Source organism: Callithrix jacchus, chromosome 13 (assembly GCF_049354715.1).
Source record: "Callithrix jacchus isolate 240 chromosome 13, calJac240_pri, whole genome shotgun sequence".
NCBI classification, from domain to species: Eukaryota; Metazoa; Chordata; class Mammalia; order Primates; family Cebidae; genus Callithrix; species Callithrix jacchus.
The window spans coordinates 3427788-3433963 of record NC_133514.1 but is presented as its reverse complement, the minus strand read 5'-3'; the positions used below and the strand labels follow the sequence as shown (position 1 = coordinate 3433963).

The 6176-nt window shown below is 48.4% G+C and overlaps 1 protein-coding gene across 6 annotated transcripts in view; it reads right to left on the bottom strand.

Annotated features, from left to right (window-relative positions):
* Window positions 1-590: 590 nt before the first annotated feature.
* FBXO25 (F-box protein 25) overlaps window positions 591-6176 on the bottom strand; it is a 75991-nt gene continuing 70405 nt past the window's right edge. For 3 of the 6 annotated variants that reach the window (XR_013525417.1, XR_004732567.3, XR_004732568.3), the window contains one exon: window positions 591-4304. The gene's annotated coding sequence lies outside the window, so the exon portion shown is untranslated. The remainder of the gene's footprint in view (window positions 4305-6176) is intronic. The other 3 variants (XR_013525416.1, XR_013525415.1, XR_013525414.1) reach the window with 1 other exon arrangement.

The following is a 6176-nucleotide window of genomic DNA, read 5'->3' as shown; positions in this document are numbered from 1 at the left end:
GTATTGTCAAGAGCAATTGTTGAGCAAATTTGATGTGATGCAGTGGGATGAGGCATGATACTGGGATCACCTCATCCAGGTCATGGCAGGCGTTTATGCTGCTCCTGTCCACAGTGCTTCTGGCTCTGTCATGGAACACTTCCCCCAGTAGTGACGGTGGAGAAGCTTTCACTTTTAAATGGCATCAGCAGGTGAGTAAGAGTTGATGCTGCTGGCAGGTGAGGGACCAGCTGTGGACTTCCATCCCTGGCTCCACCTGCCCTCCTGGGCCAGGGTCTCTGAGATCTTGGATATGGGTTTTATCTCCTGTTGCTAATACCTGGTGCTTTTACTTCTCTGCTGTGTTGACTCCTGAGAACACAAGATTTAACAATGCATGTATTTTAAAAGCCACTTTTTCTTAGCAATCTCTGTTTTTTTAACATAAGATGATCTGACAGCGCCCTGGTGTTGGTGGCCTTTGATGGGGTAACCCCATCTTTTGCTGCCACGTCGCTGCAGGAACGCGGGTCATCTGGTGATGTGGATGCGTTCCAGTTGGAGCTGGCAAGTGTCCCCCTTGCTGCTATGAAGAAGCACAGTAGGCCATGTGGTAAACAATAAATTTTAATAGTTAAAATGAAAGGATTATGGGGTGAATTTTACCTCTGTTTTTAATGTTTCTGGAATTAGAAAAGAGTACTGACTTCACAAAGAGTCATGGTGCATATATCCAGTGGTGCTTCGTAGATACAACATCGTTGCCTCAGTGGCTCTACCTCTGATCTTGAGGAAGTGAGGCAGCAACTGGAAGCCTGGGGTCCTGCTGGTGCCATCTCTGAAGCACCTCTGCCCCCTCACGTGTGTCCTGCTGTCTGGCCATGTGCATGTATCATGTACCTGCTCATCCTGAGGAGGTGAAGCTTCCATGTGGGCATCATGGTAAGTCATCATTTACAAAACTGTGAGGCAGGCACAGCCTGGGGTGGAATCAGCTCAGAGCAGTTCAGGCACAGAGGGGCCTCTCGCCTGGCAGGAATGTTGCCATGTCTGGGGCTTTCTACTCAACGGGGTTCAAAGCTGTAGGGCATCTTGGGTCCATCTCTTTCTGTCTCAGCTTTAGCAGGGTGAGCAGGAAATGCAACCCCCGGTGGCCTCTCCCCACCCTCCCCAGGTGAAGGCCAGTGGCCTCTCAAGAATGTCAACCTATTAAACGTAGGCAATGACTTGGCCCAGTGAAAGGCTGCGATGGGAGGGAGATAAACAAAACAAAATCAGTTAACTTCCCCTGAGGAAGTAAACTATTTTTGTTTGAATTAATATATTTCAGTTCCCTGAACTGGAATATTCCAGCTCCTAACAGCTATTATTTGAAGATTCAACTGAACTTTCTGCCAAAAAAACCTCAGCCAAGAAATAAAACTAGAAGTGAGCAAATGAAAACTTTAAGTGCCTATTCAGGTTTTTTGTGTTACTAGGTTATTTTAAAGAAACCCAATTTTTAAACAGTGACAAGTGGCAGGGCCACCTGACCAGGCTGCCCCCCTGTTCCTGTTGGCTTTGTAGGAGGCTTGGCTGCCTCTGCTGCTGTGGTCAGCTGGGAAGAGCTCAGGCCACGTCTGCCCAAGCTCCCATTGCTTTTTAGGGAGGGGACGGGTGGCAGGGCCTAGAGCAGCAACACCAGCCTGTGGCCTTGCCCTGCTGGGCCTCAGCAGGTGCCATCACCTATCTGTGCCAACCCTGTCAGACACTCGTTTTTTGCCCTTGCCTCCCTCTGGGATCCTAGCAGTCCTGAGAGGCTGGCATTGCTGTGCCCATTTTATAGATGCTCAGAGTGAGGTCCAAGAGTCCCGCTCTTGAATTCCAGGAATAAGTTTGTTCTGTTGCAGGTGGAATGACACCAGATGATGAAGAGAGACTACAGGCTGAGGTGGGTAAGAACAGGGCAACCTTCATTCAGTTGTGGGTATTTCTGCAGCATTTCCCAGGAATGAGGCAAAGTATCACCATCCGGGACAGCCTGCTCAGGATGCGCAGGTTAGAGGCCAAGGCCACATCCCCAGAGTCTCAGCACGAGGGCCATGCCTGCACCAGGTCTGAGCCACTATGAGGGTGTCAGGGCTCCCTTCTGGAAGGCACCACCTCCGTCCCCCTACCACCATGACCTTCGGCAAGGTCTCCCTCTGGTGTGGGTTTTGGGGTTAGATTCTGAATCTAAAGATCTTGGATCTTTGCACCAAGGCAGACGGCTGTTTGGCCTTGAGCTTGTTTGGAAGCTGCGAGGCCCTGATGGGCGTTGGTGCTGTGTGGTTCTGGGGCCTCTGTGTCAAGTCTGGGCCTCCCCTGGCTGGGTGGATGGCATCCCTCATAAGGTGTGTGGTGGCCTGAGTACTGTCTCAGGAGGCCATGGCCTGTGCCAGCAACGTGAGTGTGGCCTGGGCAACTTGCTACTCTGGGCCTCTACTGATCTGAGCTGTGCTGTTGGGGGATCCACTTGTGGGCCCGGCCTCAGCCTGGCCCAACTGCAGTACCTTCTATTAAATACTTAAAACAATCGTCTTAAAGGCATATCCTCCCCAACCCGTGCATGCTGCTGAGGTCGGGGTCTGGGGTGTTCTCGGTGAAGAGCTATCAGCCTTCAGGCCAGTATCCCAGCTCCATATGCAGCCCCTGCCACCTACCACCCAAGTGCCAGGAAACTACTTTTGCCTCCCTCCAGTCTACATGAAAGCATCTTCCCAAAGCTGCTCTAGAGTTACAGGGTCTTGGCCCAGGGTGGTGCTTCCTTTGGGACATGGTCCCTAGGGTTTGTAGGCCCAGGTGACAGTGACTACCTTTGGGTCCCGTGCCTGCTGCCTCCCAGCCCGATACCACGGCTGCTTCCTCTGCAGCCACTGCACGACAGCCACCCTCACAAGATGCCCACAGGAGATGCCCGCATGGCAGCTGCACTGGTTCCTCAGGGCTGAGCACTGTGGCCAGGGGGCAGATGGAAGGAGCCTGGCCCTGGCAGTATGTGCCACTGAGGTTTTGAAACGCTCTTCCATTTACGTGAGAAAAGTCTGAGGGTGTGGTGGTTGTTGGAATTTTCATTTTTGTCACACAAGTGCCATCTATAACATATTTAACATTCTTTAAATGGATTCACTTTAAAGAATTACTTGCTGAGGAAGCTGGTGGGTGAGGACAGAGATGGGCAAGGTGGGAGGCCCACAGCCCCGTGAGGGACTGCAGGGCTGGAACTGCCAGGCAACCCAGCAAGGGGCTGAGCCTGGAGAGTGTGGGGCAACTCAACGTGGGAGGTGTTCTCGGCAGGCTCACCTGCAGCTTCTGGGCATGCACTTTCACTGAATCCTCTTGCAGATCCTGAGGCACATGTGCCACCAAGGGCCCTGCTTGCCTGGCTGGCTCCTTGGTGCCCTGACCCACAGTTCCTCTCACCTGTGTGTCACTCCTAAGAGGCTGCTGCTTTCTTCTGAAACAGGCCCTCTTCTGTGACCCACTGTCCATTGCGGTCCCTTCCTGTTCATTTTGTGCTCTGCTCTTGCTTTTTCTCCCTTGAGGCCATGAAGTCCATTTCTGGGTCTAAATCCTGGTTCTCAACCCTAGAGAGGATCAATGTCCCCATGTCAACAAGTAGAGCTAGTGGCATTTCTACCTCATCCGAGTAAGGACTGGGGAGGTTGTCTGAGGTGAGGCACACCTCTTGAGCGGGGCTAGTGTCATACCCCCAACCCTGGCCTTCTCCTAAGGCCAAGGCTGGGCCCTGTAGGGCACTGTCACATGGGTAGATGTTTTCGTGAATCAGAATTAGGTGCTATTTTCCTCATTGTGTGGAGCATGGATTTGATGGCAAAAGGTAATGTAATTGGGGGAGGTGGGAGCCAAGTCTCTGGACAGTCGGGAAACTAGTGGCTTACTGAGTTTTGGGAGACATTTCTAGGGCAACAAGGTATCTTTCAGAATTTGGTCCATGGCAGCCTTAGGCAGGTGATTAAGAATACAGGCTTGTATCTGGAATTCATTTTTAAAGTCTGCTGGCTGTCTAGGGTCATGGGTTCATTTGCACAGGTTCCTGCACATTCTGCTTTTATCCTTTTTGAACAGGACACATGGATTCTCTGCTCAGTCTCTGTCCTTAGAAGGAAACTTCAAGCCACGCTGTCAGAGCTGATGGTGAACATACAATGATTGTCCCCCGGCCCTGGACGTCTTCCTGAGAGTCTGTGTGCCTGATCCCTCTTCCTCCGAGTCTGGAAGTGCGTCGCAGTGTGTTCCTCTGGCTCCCAGAATCTGACATCCGTTTCATCTCAGAGGGGCACATCCTGAATAAAGGTTATTCTAATTTTAACAGCAGGAAATGCTAAGCTCAATGGTGAACACGAAAGGCCATCTCCCAGCAAAGCCTAATGCATCTTAGGAATATGTGACAATTTACTTTTTGTTTTTATTAAAAAATGTTTTTTGGAGGTAGGGTCTTGCTGTCACCCAGGCTGGAATGCAGTGGCATGTCAGGGCTCAGTACAACCTCCAACTCCTGGGCTCAAGTGATCCTCCTGCCTCAGTTTCCTGAAGTGCTGGGATTACAGGTGTAGGCCATTGTGCCTAGGCATTTTGACAATTTAAATAGTGATTTTTCCCTCAGTGGCTCTGACACAAGAAGCAGACAGGATGAGATCACGAGTATAGGCTTGTGGTCACAGTTTTTCTCCTTTTAAAGTGTTTTCAATTCCTGAGGCCAGAGGGGTGAAGGACGAGAAACAAATCACACTTAATCCTCTAAGTAGTGGTTAATTCTCATGATTAACCAGGTGTATTTCAATTTGTTTTTTTTTTTTTTCGGGGTGGGGGATTGACAAGTATTTCAGTTTTTAAGTGTTTTTTTTTTTTAATGATGAAAATAAAAAACTATGCAAAAGCATTTAGTACAATGGACACCCATAAACGCAGCTACTGAGATTCAATAATTGTTTTTCTTACTCGCTTTGTGTGCATACATATCTAAAAGTAAACTAAACACCATATCAGCCCCCAAGTACTTCAACATGTATTTCTGAAAGAGACACAATTAACAAAATTAATTTCCTATCTCACACACACACACACACACACACACACGTTCCCATACCATTTAGCTGCTTTTCTCCCCGCCAGTCCATGATCATGTATCATGTGGTGGTTCTATCTCTGAAATCTTTTGATGTTGGAAGCAGGAGCCCTTGTGTCCCTTCCCTCCCAGCTTTTCCTGAACACACTGTTTGTTTGAGGTGTTTCACTCCTGCATCGTTTGCACTCACTACAAGCAGGAAGTTGGTTCTAAAGCTCGGTCCATCCAAGCTGCTGCTGTCTTTCAGGGCAGCTCCTGGGCCCCTGTGCACAGCAGGGCCACAGAGTGTCAGTGGCATGATCAGAGTTCACTGCGGCCTCCACCTCTGGGAGCTGGGACTATTGGTGGGCCACCATGCCTGGCTAATTTTTGTGTGTGTGTGTAGAGATGAGATCTTGCTATATTGCCTATGCTGCTCTTAAACTCCTGGCCTCAAGCAATCCTCTGGCCTTGGCTTCCCCAAATGCTGGGATTACAGGTGTGAGTGACTGCACCTGGCTCCCATTTAAGTATTTAAAAATTAATGTCTCAGCATGGTTTTTCAGAGTTGCAAAGATATTTTCACTTACTGATAAAGGCTGAGTAGAATTTTAGCTTCGACAACAAGCGATGATATTGATCCCTTTGGCATTATTTTTGTTTAGAATTTTAGGAAAATATGATTTTAAAAATTTACAGAAATTATTTTCAAGGAAGCTGAACAAATCTGGATAGGATGGAGTGATGGGAAATACCATTTGCTTTGAGTTCTGAGAAGCAATTTTTTTATTCTTTGGAAACTTGCGTTTCAGAAATCTCTTCTCCTTGGAGACTTTAAAACTGGTGCTGTTTAAGACAGAAGGAAATGGTAAGAATTTTTCAAGGCTCATCACGAAGATGCACATCTTTCCCTTGAGAGTAGAGGCTAGAGAACTGCAAGAAGGCAGTTCCCTCTGGAGCTCCACGTGTGAGTTTCTGGACGAAAGGGGAAAAAGGGTGGTATGTGTCCTAATATTTAACTGTTTATTTGGGATCATGTTATGCATGGTAAAAAGCAATGTAAGAGAAAACACTGAAAACATATTTCAAAATAATAATTACCTTGAAGTAA